Source organism: Amblyraja radiata, chromosome 19 (assembly GCF_010909765.2).
Source record: "Amblyraja radiata isolate CabotCenter1 chromosome 19, sAmbRad1.1.pri, whole genome shotgun sequence".
Classification (NCBI taxonomy): domain Eukaryota; kingdom Metazoa; phylum Chordata; class Chondrichthyes; order Rajiformes; family Rajidae; genus Amblyraja; species Amblyraja radiata.
In genome coordinates this window covers 12,396,475-12,414,319 of record NC_045974.1, presented here as the reverse complement: position 1 = coordinate 12,414,319, position 17,845 = coordinate 12,396,475, and the positions used below count along the sequence as shown (strand labels likewise).

Below are 17,845 nucleotides of genomic sequence, written 5' to 3'. Positions count from 1 at the left end.
TTGCACCAAAGGCAACTGCAGACGTTTCTCGTTGGAAAAACTTGTATTCCAGCTCTCCGTATGTGAAGGCCAGCATTCTGTACATGAATAATTTTATTACTTTCTATCTCTGTTAATCACACTTTGATATCCAGGCCCTAACTTACCCCCTTGTCCCCATCTCTTTGGTTTCCTCTTTTCCCAGCTTTTTTACTACTCCCATTTAACCATTTATTGAGTAAAAGAGCAAAAATGGATTTCATCCTATTAATGTCTCCAATAACATGCTTCCATCCATTACAGTCCCAATGATTATGTAGGTAGCTTTTTATCGCATTATCTTAAATAAGTATGTGGATAGTTGAAATCCAGCATAATCTTGGTGGCTCTTCACTACTCCCATCCAACCAGTGTAAATTCTACCCATTAGCCCTGCCCTCATTATCTCCAGCTCATCCAATTTCCAACAATTTCTTACTGGGTCAGCAGTTTCCCTCAATTCACCTCCTAAGCATCTCTGTATCACTTGGCTGATTTGGTTTTAGGCAGTGAGTCAAGTTAAATGGAGTTACATCACTGAGGGAATATCCAGGAAGCAGTGATCATAATATCAATTATATCGATCAGTCCATGATTAAAGTAGCCAGTTGGATATGGGCCAATTTCAACGGCGGCTAAGCCAGTAGAGCTGCTGCCTCACAGTTCCATCCGCCCGGCTTCCAACCTGACCTTCGATGATGTCTGCATTTTGCAGGTTCTTCCTGTGATTGCGTGAGTTCCTATCAAGTGCTCCACTTCCAATTTTTCAAAGACATATTGGTTGGCAGTTTCATTGGCTACTGAGAATTGCCCCAAGAGTGCAGGTGAGTGGTCGAATCAGGAGGGTGTTGAAAGAAACACTAGAGGTTACAGGGAAAGTTTGTGAGAAATAAGGTTATTCCGTGAGCTGACTTGGGGGCAAAATGGCCTTCTATCTCTAGGAAATATTTAGTTAGTTCAGTTCGTACCCTTGCACATTATTCTGCCAATGTTTTAATCGAGATTGCGAGTTAAAGATCTACCCTTCAAATATCAGAGGAGATATAATTATGCCATGGTCCTAGATACTCTTTGGCCTAAGTGTTCTATTGTTATCCTTACTGCCAAGTTCAAATTATCTCCGTATCCCAAAAACAACATAGACACAAAAAATGGTCTCCTTAACCTAACTTGACCTTTTTTCCATTTAATGCAATTAAAACTTGAAAGCAGCCATGGAAACGAGCACTTTGGAGATGATGTACTCTCACTTTCACTTAGTGTCACATATATACAGTATATGAAAGAGGGAGAGAAAAGCACTTGGGAACAGCTGTTCCTGATAGAACTAGACATTTGAGGATTACAGGAGAACTTGCCCAGAATGACCCACCTCTGGCTCAGAACCACAGAAATTAGGGCGAATAGACACAAATCTGGATTCCATCAACCTCCAGCTTTAGCCTCCTTCAGACACCTGAAGTCCTGTCCTGGGAATAAGGGATGGGCTAAGCATTGGAGGGCAGGGCTTTCATCCTGTGATTTCATTTCTATTGTTTTCAAAGATATTCACCTTAACATGGTTGCACACTTGCTGTCTCCTACTACTACTTACCACGCTCCCATCACTTGCATATTGTCATCATAATCTTCTGGCTGCTTGCTGCTGAAACAATCTGGCAGTTTAAGTTAAAAATGGAGTTAGTGCTATGTGAAGCAATTTTGCCCAGGATTGTGGGACTTCTGGTGCCATTTGTGAGCATCGTTTGACCATTTGTATGGGAGATATTTGTGTCCATTAGCATTTCATCTCGAGCGAAACACACCTGTGTGAAGAAGTGTGATGCAACACCCAAAATTTCTGTCCACCGTCTCACCCACATTGTTTGGAAACTTGATAATCAGGAGAAGGAATAGCCATTCAGACCATACATCAATAAGCAGGTCAATCCCATTTGGCATCGTTGTACAAACTTGCAAAGAAAAATGCTGTCCTCATTGTGCAGTGGAAACAGGCCTTTCAGCCCACCGAGTCCGTACTGACCAGCGATCCCAGCACATTAACACTATCCTACACACTAGGGACAATTCACATTTATTTCAAGCCAATTAACCTACAAACCCGTGCGTCTTTGGAGAGTGGGAGGAAACAGAAGATCTCGGAGAAAACCCACGTGGTCACAGGGAGAACGTACAAACTCCGTACAGACAGCACTTATAGTCGGGATCAAACCTGGGTCTCTGGTGCTGCAAGCACTGTAAGGCAGCAACTCTACCACTGAGAATGGTGGACTCAGCCCAGTTTATCACAGGTACAGCCCTCCACTCCATCAAAAACATCTATGTGAGGTGGCATCTGTCAACGAAGATCCTCACCATCCCTCATCTTGCTGCCACTGCCTTGCAGGAGATACAGAAACCTTCAGTCCCACATCACCATTTTCAGGAAAGGTTACTTCCCCACAAACATAAGGTTCTTGAAACAACTTGCACAACTCTTGTCCTACCTTGGCAATGGAACATCACAGACTATCTCTTGTACTACCATGACTTGTTTTCTAATTGTTTTGTACTAATGCCTTGTTTTTGCGCAATCATTTTGTTTTCACTGTCGTATTCTTTCTGGATGATTTATTATAACATATGTCTTGTCTAAATCTGTGTCTGCAATACTCCTACAAACAGGGTGGCGCAGCGGTAGAGTTGCCTTATAGCGCTAGAGACTGGGGATCGATTCTGACTATGGGTACTGTCTGTATGGTGTTTGCATGTTCTCCTTGCGATCGTGTGGGTTTTCTTCGGATGCTCTGGTTTCCTCCCACATTCCAAAGACGTACAGGTTTTTAGGTTAATTGGCCTCTGTAAAATTGCCTCTAGGGTGCAGGATAGAACTAGTATACGGGTGAATGTTGGTTGGCGCAGACTTATTGGGTCGAAGGGCCTGTTTGCAAGCTGTATCTCTAAACTAAACAATATTTTCATTGCATCTGTACGTCCATTCACAAGGATTCTGCCGTACCCTGAAACATGAGTAGCCTTTGATTCAGTTGAGGCCTGTATCAAGATCATTTCATCTCTTGGAGACACGAGCAAATGCATATGCTGTAATCTTGTACTGAACAATTGTGTGATGGCCAAGCACTAGCACCTTTTGCACCAGATAATTCTTGGATATGATAGATTCTAACATTGGTATCCTTGCACCACAAACTTCCCAGGAATAATGTAATTTGGGAGCAAGAGCCTTTAAAAAAAAAAAAAAAAAAAATTTAAAAAAAATTAATTGCACAGATGCTGCCATATTTTGCAGAATCAGAAGTATTTTAAGAGACGAGTCAAATCAAATCCCTGGAAATGGGAGATCTGAAGTAAAATTAAAGTTGCTTCCGAAGAAAGCAATCTTTAAGCAACTATTTATCTTCAGATGTTTAACATCAAACAGAAACGAGCTTCAAATTGGTCTCCCACAGCTAATATTCTGCAGTGATTCTGGCCAGATCAAACACAGCCACAATTGAGATGCAGAATAGCACTCTGTGTTGCACCCCTTCTGTAAGAGACCAGAACATCATGTTTTCTTACAGAAGGAAAATTCAATGTTACCTCAAGGGTACTTTATTGAAAAAGAACATCTGACAAATAGCATTTTTCATATCAGGGTCTTTTCCACAGTGCTGGACAGACCTTCATCAACGTTCATACATAATAATGTAGCAGCAACATATAGAGCAGTTGGGCATCATACAGTTCTTAAAGTTCAACCCAACGTAGCAAAGGCCACGTATTTATAAATACAGTGTACTCAGGTATCTAAAAGACACCCTTCACCCCAGTAGGGCGCTCATAATGTTAGGATATTATGTTTGCTCGACTCTCAAGAGGTCTGTTTCTTAACATTGAATACAATGAGGAAAAGCTGGCTGATGTCATTGTGGATACTGTTCAGGCTGCAGTCTCTATTGTCCCATTTCAGCTGTTGCAAATTTCTTGTAACGGAGCAAGGCTAATTCCAGTAGTTTGAGTTTAGCAAAGTAAAAGATTGAGCAAAACATAAAGTACTGGATGAACTCAGCAGGTCAAGCATAGCCCCTCAATAGAAGCCGAGGGAAAATCTCACCTGGCCATGAAAAGCTATCCCCATTTAATGCCACCAATGCATCTGGTTCCTCCTCTTTGTTCAAGGATTCTTGCACTTGTATTTTACCTCCCCCATTGCTGAGTTCTTCAACGACAATGAATATTGACCAAAAAGTATTCATTTAGAATCCACCTACCACTATAGTTCTACAGATTGCCCATGTTGCCCCAAATGGGCTCTACCCTTCCCCTGGTTATTTTTGGCCTTAATATATGTACAGAAGATGTTCATCCTGTCTGCTGTTGGTATTGGGTCCCTGTCTTTCTCTGTTTTATAGGTGACAGGATGTCAACCCTCACCCCACCTAAACCCTTAATCATTGTCCTAAACCTAGTTGATACCACCACCCCACACACTGGATCCTGTCCGCTCCAGCCAGATACACTTGACCTTTTCAACTTATTCGGTGAGACTTCTTCCAGAGTTAAGCTGATAAGGTGTCCTCATGAAGTAGACTGTCAGCTTTATGTTTGCCATTGTTCAAAAGATCTTGACTTGTGTCCCATGCAGAGAATTGTCGGCTGCATTGAAATACTGTGTGATTGCAATGCTGTCAAAGGTTTCATCTTTGTGATGAGATATTGAACAGAGACTTGAAGACTTCTTAGCCAGACATAAATGATTCCACAACTCTGGACAATTTTGGTGTTTTGGCTAATATAAATCCATCGGTCAATGCCATTAAATAGAAGTCCAATTTATTTCTGAGAGCTTGCTTTGTACAAACTGATTGAGGAACTGAGCTTCAGGATGCAATAGTGGCTGGAGATCCCTTTGGGATGATGTGACAATAAGGCGGATGTTCAGGACCGCCCCTCAAATCTGCTCTGCCACCCAGTTCAATCAAACTGGCTTGTTATTGGAATGAATACAGTAAACTGTGATAGATGTCTTCAAATCGCAAAAATCTGCTGATCTTACACATGAAAGCTACAAGACCAAGTAACTTCTTTTTAAGGTCGACAAAAATGCTGGAGAAACTCAGCGGGTGAGGCAGCATCTATGGAGCGAAGGAAATAGGCAACGTTTCGGGTAGAGACCCTTCTTCAGACACTTCAGACGCTTTTTAAGAGTAAGTTCTGGATTTTAAAGGAGGTAGCTATGGAGATAGTGGATTCAAACTTGTCATTTTCTAATATTCACACATTTTATGGTTTTCCACTGATTGAAGGTGGCAAATTTAACTATTATTTAAGAAGGGAAAGAAAAAAACATTGGAGTGACCTATCAGTTAGGAAAATTAGGAAAATGCCAGAATCTGTCATTAGGTAGTTGTAACTGGAATACTAATAATAACATAATGAAATGATTGGTAGAGATTTATTAAAGGGGAAATCACATTTGTCAAATGTGTGAGTGCTTTTTTATTATAACTAGCAGAACAGGTAAGGGTAACCATTAGATGTATTTTAGGAAGAAGTTTATTTATAACATCAAATGTTGAAGAAGATTAGAATGTGTGAAATTTGAATTAATAAACTAGGTGGATCAAAGTGGGTCATTGGATAGAAAACAGTTGATATGCACATGTCAATTTTGGTTTGGGATGGGCTGTGAATAGTAGGGTTTCACAGGGATTATTGTTGGGGGCACAGTTGGTCACAGCATATCTCTATGTGGGTACCAAGCGTAATCTGTATCCAGATTTACTGATACAAAACTGTAAAGCCATGTGGGTGTTGAGGAGCATGCATAGATGTATCAAAGGGAATATGGGCGGATGAATCAACGAGGACAAAGAAAATGGGATATAACGTGGAAAATTGTAAAAAAATAATGGGAATTTGATGCTTTTAAATACAAGAGTAAAGATGCCATCCTGTAATTGTGGTTGGATGGGACGACATCTGAATATTGAGTATTGAACTGTTATCCCACTCTGGCAAGTTTACCTTTCCTTGGACAGGGAGTGCAACAAATCTTCACCAGGTTGATTCTTGGGTTGTGGTTGAAGGGTGAGGGGCAAGGATTCTTGGAAACGTTACACAGACTTTGGACAGTACTCTTGAGACAAGAACTATTGAGCAATGTTGATGTATCCTAGTCCACATCACACTCGCTTTTGATGAGGCTCATTATGCATCCACTTCCTGGATATTATGCAGTCAATGGTGAAGATGTTTTTTTGACATTCTAAGCAATTTTATTTTGTTCTAGTTATGTTTTTCAATGGCTTCATTTTTTCCTCTCAATTCCTTCACCATTTGGTGCTGATACCCGAATTCTTTGCGTCTTGCATGTCAGTGTATCGTTAGGTCTGATAGAACAACCATTTTTCCCAAATGTAAAATCAGATCTGAGGAATGTCCTGATTTAACAACAAAATGTTGCATTAACAATTTGGAAGATGGATGACAGGGTAAATTGACATTTTACTTCGGAGTCACGTGAGTGACTACATGAAGAACCCGCCACTACGCACGTGTGCCATTATCGCTACACGCATTGTGAACAAGTCATTACGAGGGGAGGACGTTCCTCCCAAATGGCAGGGTTGAACCTGCAACAAGTAAGGTAGGAGAACTTAGTTTCTAGACTTACCTTTTTTACAGGCAGGCTGATGAAAACTGGCTGGGGAGAGTCTGCAGAACTGCAGGCAGCCAGCAACGGCTGGGGGCACCACTATCTCCCTTAAACGGGAGCCGGAGCCGACCTCAGCTCCAGCAGGACGCTGACAGCGGTGGAGCATTCTGGAGCCGTCATTCCGACGGCTCGGACAACAGCCCCACGGACCTATACTACATGGGTCCGGGGGGCTGGAAGGTGCTGGGTTTTTTCCACAGCACTAAAAATAGCGGCAAGCGGTCAGTGCCCGAGAGCACTGAGTACGCGTTGGAGCCTCTGGGCCTGGGTCGCGAGCGGCCAGTTCCCCGAGAGGACTGGACCGCGTTGGAGCACCCCAGGCCCAAGTGAAGGAGCGGCACAGTGCGGGAAGCACTGCACCGCGTTGTTTAAACTACCAGACCTGCGGCTGCGAGCGCCCAGCTCCCCGAGAGGACTGGACCGCGTTGGAGCACCGCAGGCCCAAGTGGAGAAGGAGCGGCACAGTGCGGGAAGCACTGCACCGCGTTAAAACTGCCATACCTGCGGCTGCGAGCGGCCAGCTCCCCGAGAGGACTGGACCGCGTTGGAGCACCGCAGGCCCAAGTGGAGAAGGAGCGGCACAGTGCGGGAAGCACTGCACCGCGTTGTTTAAACTACCAGACCTGCGGCTGCGAGCGGCCAGCTCCCCGAGAGGACTGGACCGCGTTGGAGCACCGCAGGCACAAGGAGTAGGAGCGGCACAGTGCGGGAAGCACTGCACCGCGTTAAAACTGCCATACCTGCGGTTTGCGAGCGGCCAGCTCCCCGAGGGACTGGACCGCGTTGGAGCACCGCAGGCTAACGGCAGTACGGGCGGCTCAGTGCTGTGAGCACTGCACCGCGCTTTGGAGCACCGCAGGCCAACGGGGATACATGCGGCACAGTGACCGTGTACACTGCACCGCATTGGCACTGCGGGGCCTGCACCTGCGAGAACATACCGTTTTGCAGCGATGCAGGTCCAAGAAGAAATCCTCCAGTGGGTAAGTCCCATAGCAGCACCTTATACAGGGCTGTATTTCACTTCTACTATGGGGTGATTTCACGGAAGGTCACTGGAGCGTGGGTCCCCACTCACGTGACCGAGGATTTTGGCTGGGGGACGGGCGTCACTTCCGGTGAAAAAATCCCATCTGGGAAGTCACACGGGAATGTCTGTCTATGTTTCAGGGGGAACAACAGTACAGCTGTGAGTAAAGCTAACTGGGAAAGATCTACAAACCAGGTTAGAAGCCAGCATAGACCATATGTTTTCTATCTACTGCAGGGGCAAACATTAGCTGACACCATAGCTGTCACTTGCCACCGGGGATTGTAAATCCCTGAATGTACTAAACTAATCAATTTATGCATCTGGTTACATCCAACCGGGATTGACGCAGGCCTGTGTAAACCCGAAACCTCCTAGCAAAATCCTTTTATTTGGGGGTGACCTATCTAGAAGGTCGAGGAGTTGGACAATGAAGCCAAACTGGAGCTCATCTAAACGTCCAAACATCATCCTCAAAGGTATCGCCCCTATGCTGGAAGATGTGTACACCCACAACACACGGCCTCGGGGATCCAGAAGAAAACAGTAAAACCAGAAGGAAGCAAGGAGGTTGGTGCGAGAAGACATCGAATAAATAACTTTTTGACACTCATATCTTAAACAGTATCCGGGGATACACAATAGAATTTTACAACACATAATCTTCTAGTCCAGCTGATATATCGAGAGAGGAATTTGGAGGAGAACACCAAGTTGGGCTATAGTATTTGCTGATGTTTCTACACGATATGGAACACCAGATGCCGATCTACTCGTATCCAGACATAATCACCAATTACCAAATATGTCATAAGGGATACAGACACTGGACATCAGCAACAGATGGGGTTTTAGCTGCATTGCAAGGGAAGAATTATTATCTACGCATTCCCTTCCTAACAAAATAGGATATGGCGCTTGACGCATCAATCATAGATCAGATCTCGGCTTTTGGCTAAGATCAAGTATAATATCTGTTCTTATCAGTTTAAATGTCTGATATGTCCCTTATCTAGGGACCATATATCATAACCATATAACCATATAACAATTACAGCACGGAAACAGGCCATCTCGACCCTTCTAGTCCGTGCCGAACACATAATCTCCCCTAGTCCCATATACCTGCGCTCAGACCATAACCCTCCATTCCTTTCCCATCCATATAACTATCCAATTTATTTTTAAATGATAAAAACTAACCTGCCTCCACCACCTTCACTGGAAGCTCATTCCACACAGCTACCACTCTCTGAGTAAAGAAGTTCCCCCTCATGTTACCCCTAAACTTCAGTCCCTTAATTCTCAAGTCAAGTCAAGTAAAATTAAATAAATAAATAAATAGATGGAAAAGTGGAAAATAAATAAAACGATATATTCGTTTTAAGAACAGAAATTGTTATCATTTCAACAATTAAAATTAAAATTTAAATTGAAGGATAATCAATATTTTAAATATATACAGGTATGTGACTTTATGAAGAAATATATACATAGATTTCAAACTATATTTTTAGACCCTTTAGAAGAAGCAATGAATATTAAGGTTGATTCACAAAAATTAATTTCATACTTTTATAATAATATATTAGATAGAGAATCACCCTCAACAGAAGCACTAAGAGAAGATTGGGAACATGAGCTAATGATAAAGATCTCGAAGGATAGATGGGAAAAGTATTTGATGAATACACATAACTGTTCTATTAATACAAGACATAATTTAATTCAATTCAAATTATTACATAGACTATATTATTCAAAAACGAGGTTGAATAAATTTTATCCAAACGTCTCTCCCAGATGCGATAAATGTTTGTTTCAAAACGCTAATTTAACACATTCATTTGTAGGATGTACAAAGTTGAATAAATTTTCGAGTGATATATTTGATATATTTACAAAGCTCTTCAAGTCAAGAATAGAACCCAAAATGGAATGGATTATATTTGGAATAATCGGAGAAGATACCAATTTAAATAAAGACCAAAATGTTTTTTTTAATTATGGGTTAATAATTGGAAAGAAATTGATACTTAAATTTTGGAAAAATACAACCATACCAACTGTTAAAATGTGGATTAGGAATATGATGGACATAGCATGCCTTGAAGAAATGAGACTCCGACTAATAGATAAATATGACCAATTCTTAAGGAGTTGGTCTCCTTTCATCGACTTTTTGGAATCATGTGATGCAGCGGTACCATAAGGATTGCTGATTTCAGTTCATGACGTGGATAGATCTACATCTCCGAATATAGATTTGAAAAATTCTCTTTTAAGGGGCCTTTTCTTCTATTTCTACTTTCCACCTTTTCTTTTTTATTTTATTTTTTTATTTTTATTTTTTATATCCACACTTCACATTTTTCTACTCTCTACCATCTATTTTTCCACTCTTTCCCCTTTCTATTGTTTTCTTTTTCTTGTCTTGCCTACTCATAACATAAAACTAGAGGTTGTACATAGAATGGATTACGGTATGACATAGTTGGCACCTAAAATTAGGTGCCACTGTATTGTTTTGTATTGTATTAACTTCTAATAAAATAAACAAAAAAAAAAAAAACAAAAAAAAAAAGAAGGGTCTCGACCCAAAATATCACCCATTCCTGATGCTGCCTGCCGCGCTGAGTTACTCCAGCATTTTGTGTCTACCTTCAATTTAAACCTTCTACAGTTGTACAGGGCCCTAATGAGGCCACTCCTGTGTGCAGTTTTGGTATCCAAATTTGAAGAAGGACATTCTTGCGATTGCGGGAGTACAGCATAGGTTCCCGGGATGGCGGGACTGTCATATGTGGAAAGAATGGAGCGACTGGGCTTGTATACACTGGAATTTAGAAGAATGAGAGGGGATCTTATTGAAACATATAATATTATTAAGGGATTGGACACGCCAGAGGCAGGAAACATGTTCCTGATGTTGGGGGAGTCGAGGACCAGGAGCCATAGTTTAAGAATAAGGAGCAAAGCCATTTAGAACGGAGATGAGGAAACACTATTTGACCCAGAGAGTTGTGAATCTGTCGAATTCTCTGCCTCGGAAGGCACTGGAGGCCAATTCCCTGGATGCTTTCAAGAGGGAGTTAGATAGAGCTCTTAAAAATAGCGGAGTCAAGGGATATGGGGAGAAGGCAAGAACGGGGTACGGATTGTGGATGATCAGCCATGATCACAGTAAATGGCGGTGCTGGCCCGAAGGGCCACATGGCCTACTCCTGCACCTATTGTCTATTGTCTATTATCTGCAGTTCTTTTCTACACATAAATCAAATCTTTCATTGAATATCTGTATAATCTTTTTTTCCTAAAATGTAAAAACAACACAATATGGATAATCACATGTAGCATGTACATATTTGGACAATTTGTTCTAACTCACTCTGATACATTTATTATCACCATAACAGATTTATATTGTTATATCTCATACTTGGGTATTGCATTGTCAAGCTTACAAATAGTGATTAATTTCACATAGAAACAAAAAATGATCATCTGTCACTTCTGTCGGCACACTACGTTTATTTTTCATTACGCGTCATTATCAGATACCAAAGGGAAAATAATCCCTTTGCTAGCTAGAGGCAAATTCCACTTAGATACACCAGAATGAATTGGAAATACTTAACTAGTCAGGCAGTATTTGGGGAGATATGTAACCTGGGCCGGTAAAATATTTCCAGTACCTTCGATTTCTATTTCAACTTTCCAGCATCTACGGTTTTTGTGTTTTTCTCTTTTGCCTTCGTTTTGATTTAAATTTAAAATTGGGGGGTTTCCAGGATTAAGCAAAAAGATGCCAAGCGCTGGTGTAACTCAGCGAGTCAGGGTTCATCACTGAAGGAAATGGATGAATGATGTTTTGGGTCGGGTCTGAAGAAGGGTCCCAACCTGAAAAATCCCCTATACACATACGCATACTCATGCTTACTTTATTAGCTAAGTATGTTATGCCACTGTATTGTTTTGTATTGTATTAACTTCTAATAAAATAAACAACAAAAAAAGGACAAAAAAAAAAAAAAAGAAAAAAAAAAAAGAAAAAAAAAGAACAGAAACCTTTTCTATTGATAAGTATATTCGTTTTAAGAACGAAAATGGCAAGCATTGATTCAAAGGATGCTTACAATTTCAGTACCCATAACAGGTGACCACGGACGTTATTTTTATCTAATTGGATGGCTCAGCTCTAGCAGTATAGAGCACTACCTAATGTGTTTACATTAGCACCTAGGTTATTTACAAAATATGACAACCAGCCACACAATGGTAATGGCTTCTTTGGATGACATACTAATTGTGTGGAAACTTAGGACGGGCTGAACAAACGGTAACAGCCACTTAACAATTATTTGGAAACTAGGATCATTATCTATCCAATTAAATCAAAATTAAAGCCTTCAAACTAAAGGGATTATTTGGGGTTCACCATTAACTCAGTTCCTCATGTCAGTAACTTTGCCAACAGAGGTTACAACCTTAATAGAGGCATACAGCAAAATCATTGACATGAGGATAAACCATCCATCAGACTGGTAGCAAGAATATTGGCAACATATGGTTTCCAGCCACATAATTCAGACCCTTACATTATAAAGATTTACAGAGGGCCAAAATATGAGCTCTTAAAATTAATGGTGATCATTTCAATAGAATGATGAAGCCATACAGAAGCCATATTGGAACTAAATGGTGGAAAGATAACATTGGGCATTGCTCCAATCCTATCATTGTCAGCAACCGGTCTATGGTCCTACATATGGATACTATGCACTAGGACGGTGTGTTACCAATTCCATCTCCAGCTGTGGAGGAAGATGGAATACACAGCAAGCATCATTATTACTAACACTGGGCATAACTACCTGGAAATGTTGGGTGTTTTTTCATGGCCTAAAGTCATGTTGCTCTGGAATATATTAAACAGGTTATTAGATTATAAATTAACAACACTACTGTGGTAGCACATATCAACCACATGGGTGAAAGGGAATCTACATCATGTAACAATCTGGCCAACACAATTTGGCAACCTCATCAGGGGGGGTACTAAGGGAAATACTACGAGACTCTGCGTCTGGTGTTTTTAACAGTACCCGACTGACCTACCCAACCATGGTTCTAGGTGGTATTAGGGAATGAGATTAGAACCATGCAGCACCATCCAAAACAGACGGCCAGAGCAATGGACATGATCACAGCGAGCCACAGACAATCAACCTAAAGACAATGTCTAAAATACATAAACTAATGGGAGATGTGTTGCAACCATAATACATCATCCAGCCTGTTTGGAAGCTTTGTTAACCTACAGGGGCTTAGTATTAGTGACATCAACTGTGCCAGAAGTGGCCCATCTACTTACCTATGGCAAGAGAACGGAACAACAGTTTATGAGGGACACTTTTTATGAGAATTCCCCAAAGACCAGGTATTCCCAAATATGGGACATCAGCATCGTCTTAACGTTGTTAAAGAACTGGGCTCCAGCCACAGCGCTGTCATTACAGTTTTTGACATTTTACAAAACTGTCATGCTGATGGCTTAGGTCACGGCACTAAGGACTCAGTCCCTACCAAATTAAGGCTGGATAACTTGACCAGTTCACCTGGCAACTTACACTTCTATATTCAGGAATTAGGGAACTAAACAGACAGGGGTCAGCAGGCCTTAAAATAACATTTTTTAGAGCCTACCCTACAGATGATTGACTGTGTTGTGAGACATCTACAAATATACATGGAACAAACCCAGACCATAAGTGGCACAGAAGAGGAACTTCTCATCAACGACAGACAGCCTCATTAAAGAATAACAGGCCAGGCCAGCTAAATGGCTAACATAGTATTGACATAAGTTGGTGTAAACACTAACTGGGTTAAAATCTCACTCCGCCAGGCTGCAGCAACGTCGGCAGCATTTAAATTGGAGGTTCCTATGGATAAAATCCTCAGGACTGCAGGATGGCCATCGGAAAGAACATTCTAAGGATTATAACTAACCAGTAATGGAAACTGGAATTTTCAGAAACATTGTTAAGTTTCTGTACCATAATTTACCCCAAAAAACAGGGGCTATCAATTATTATTAACTTTATGGTTATTTATATATATCATATTGATGTTTAATATGTTATCACTATTCTCCCCCAAAACCAAGGCAGACGTGATGATGGACTCGTTCCACGGCTTGAATCACAGAGCTTTGAAATCTTCATGTAGTCACTCACGTGACTCCGAAGTAAAATAGTAAGATTAAACGAGAACTTACCAGTTCGAAGTTTGATCTGTATTTTATGAGGAGTAACGTTGAGGGAATACATGCCCTCCGCTCCCACCCTTGATCATAAACACAACTGGTATCTTTTCTCTAATCTTACTATGCTTAAGTCATTACACGTATCTGTGATTCACTCCGCTGCTTTGAAGAATGACACACGTGCGTAGTGGCGGGTTCTTCATGTATTCCCTCAACGTTACTCCTCATAAAATACAGATCAAACTTCGAACTGGTAAGTTCTCGTTTAATCTTACTATTTCACTGACACAAATGGTTCTTTCAATGCAGATTAATGCATGAGTCTCATGCTACGAAATCTAGACTCTCTGGCAATCTGAAATTTTTTAATAAAATAACTAAATCTGGGCCCTGATCCCATGACCGGAGGCAAGATGGCTCAGATTTAAATCATTAATAGGCACAATTGTGGCTCCTGTCTGGAGGCATTTAACAGCTTTGAAAATAACTTGTGAATTCAATCTTGTGACCGTTTAAGAGCTGGGTGATGTGATGGGAATGTTTTATTGCCAGAGATTTGGTCTGGGATCTAATTGTTGGGTGTGGAAACCTGGACGGAGCGGGTGAGTGTAACAGATGGAGGTCCAGGTGTACGCATTCGGACAGATCTGTAGGTCATCTGGATGAAAGGGAAGGGGGGAACATCCATGGTACCTGGGTGTCCCTGTGGGGATAGAGCTGGTGGTTGTCTGGGTGTACAGGGTGAGAAATCTGGGTATCCTATACCCACACTGATCTGTTGGGTATGGAGGCATAGGATTGAACCGATGGCTCTTAAATCTCCGATCTTCTTCAATGCAATTCCAAGCTAGTAGCCTGCACACAATAAAACCTGTATTGTGACATTTAAAAGTGACGCACAGGAGGAAAGAAAGTTATTATTTTAAAGTCACTGCAATTGCTGGAATAGAAATGGCAGTGCCTTGCAGTTGTGAAGTTTACCCTTCAAACATTATTTCTTGCTCAACTCTTGCTGAGCAGTTTAATTTCCTATTTATAGCTGTGCAAGGGAGATTTAGGTTTCCTCAAGGTTTCTGTTCTAGTGCACAGACATTTGAAAAGGTTGCTGAAATGTTTTATGACCATTCATTTTGTTGTGTTGTGTAATTATATTTGCACTAAGAAAACCAGACGACTCGCCAGCCTCTGCGTTTGACAATCGCAGCTTCTTTGTTCAAGAGTTTAGTTTCCGCACACATCTCGACCAAATCACTGCTTCTCTGACTCTGCTTGGAGCACAACTCCAGATTCTTCATTCTCCCCACATAAGTGAAGTCTTCATGCTAATTTTTGACTCTTCCTCCTGCATCTTGAAGTCTGTACTAAAGTATGCCGTGTACAATTAGTTGCTAAATCCCAAATTGGGCGAGCTGTTGGTATAATTGTTCATTTGTTTGCATTGTCATTATTTATAAAACAAAGTACCCCATATTCAGGGCAATGTAAATAGTTTGAAAATCAATGTATAATGGAGTCATGGGGTGATATAGCATGGAAACAGGCTCTTTGGCCCAATTTATCCCTGTTCATTTTCTTGCATATGTCACATATCCATCTAAACTGTTGCTATCCATGTAGTTGTATAAATATCTTTTAAATGTGTCTGCCTCAACCATTTCCTCTGGCAGCTCATTCCATATACGTACCACTATCTGTATGAAAAACAGATATTTGAACCAAAGGTAGACACTAAGTGCTGGAGTTACACAGCGCGTCAGGCAGCATCTCTGGAGAAAATGGATAAGTGACGTTCGGGTCGTGGCCATTCATCAGACAGATATTTTGACTGGAATGAGCCATAGAATTAACTATCACTGATTTCCTAGTGAATTGCATCAGTGGAGACACTTTCACACAATGGAACAGAAGATCCATGTTATGGACGGAAAAATACTAGTTTGTGAGGATTTTATTTAAATGTAATTTACTTTGGGGATACAGTCTGGAAACAGGCCCTTCCACGCCAACCATCGATCATCTGTTCACACTAGTTCTATATTATCCCACTTTCTCATCCACTCCCTACACACTGGAGGCAATTTACATATACCAATAACCTATAATCCCACACATCTTTGGGATGTGGGAGGAAACCAGAGCACCCGCCGGAAACTCCACATAGACCGCACCCATGGCTAGGATTGCACCCAGGTCTTGGGTGCTGTGAGACAACAACTTTACCAGCTGCGCCATTGTGCCATCCTAATTTGCCCTCTTTCCAAGATAGTTAATGGGACTTTGGAGAGGGAATGATCCATATATCCATATATCCCTTCATTATCACCTCCTTCACAGCCAATCATCGGTACCAGCTCCGTCTAGTCTGAACCTTTGCATACATCTAGTTTCCCTCTCTCCTGATTGTCAGTCTGAAGAAGGGTCTCCACCCGAAACGTCACTTATTCCTTTTCTCCAGAGATGCTACCTGACCTACTGAGTTACTCCAGCATTTTGTGTCTATCTGCACTGTATCGTAAACCAGCATCTGCAATTGATTCCTACATGATATTACTATCACATTTTACTACCTTTTCATAATATGCCTGCAAAGTGGCTGTGCTGTGTCCAAAAGAACTATACATATCTGTGAAATGAATGCTCAGTATTTTTCCTGATATTTAAAATAATTCATTCACGGTGCGTGCCTGGACTGCTGGCAAGGCTGGCATTTATTGACCATCCCTAATTGCCTCTGAACTGAGGAGGCAGTTTAAGGGTCAGTTACAGGGCAGCAAGTATAGGTGCAATGAATTTCCTGTTCTAAAACTGATGTGGTTGTAATGACTATATGATAGTTTACAGCCATTACTGTAACCGGCTTTTATTTTACAGATTTATTTAATACGTGAATTTAAACTCTCCAGCTGTCATGATGGGATTTCAACGTGTTTCCAACACACCATTCTAGGCTTCTGGATACAAATCTAGAAGCTTAAATAATATATTGACGTCATAGTCATTCAGTGTGAAAGCAGCCTCTTTGGCCATGCTAATGATCTTACACACATTAACACCATTCCCATTTTATTTACCCCAAATTCCCATCAACTCTTCCCCCCCCTCCTCTCCTGGGTTCTTCCACTAACACACACACGAGGGATAAATTACAACAGCCAGTTGACCCATGGGTCGTTACGATGCAGAAGGAAACAGGAGTAATCAGGGGCAACCCACACAGTCACAAGGGAAAATGAATAAGCTCCACACAGCCTGCACAAGTGATTAGGATCAAACTCTGCTGAAGGGATCTTTGGAGCAGCAGCTCTGCTGGCTGCAACACTGTACCACCCTAACACTAAATGTTTTCTTAAATTGCCTGCATTCTGCCCATTGTCTGAATTTCTTTGTCCTCGCTGTGTTTCTATCTTTCCTAAGACCCAAGTCTTGTATTTCCTGCCCTCCCTCAGGTTTTCTGAACTCATCTGTTATGTGATAACCATATCTTCTCCTTCACTATTTCCTCGTTGTGCAAATTACCTTTTGCAGCCCATTGGACAAAGTATTTGTTAAAATTGTGACCTGAAGATTTATTAGGAGCATTCAATGCAGTACAACTGCACATTCATTCTGCGGCATTGGGTTGCAGTCTTCCATCGCAATCCTAATGGACCAGCTGATGCTTGTTTTTGAAGGCATCACCTCCTGCTGAGGGCTTTGATCATCGTCAGGATGCCTTGTTTAATGGATCTACGGTACTTTACTGTCATTTGTACAAGGGACAGTAAATTCCTTTTTTTGCATACAGTTTAATAAAAACTTTGCTATACTTGGGCATAATTCATGCTCGAGT

At 41.4% G+C, this 17,845-nt stretch overlaps 1 protein-coding gene and 1 pseudogene across 2 annotated transcripts in view; both read left to right on the top strand.

The window, feature by feature from the left end:
• cntn1 (contactin 1) overlaps window positions 1–17,845 on the top strand; it is a 455,514-nt gene that overhangs the window by 63,224 nt on the left and 374,445 nt on the right. The gene's annotated exons all lie outside the window — the stretch shown is intronic.
• Window positions 8,685–8,794, top strand: LOC116984280 (annotated as a pseudogene).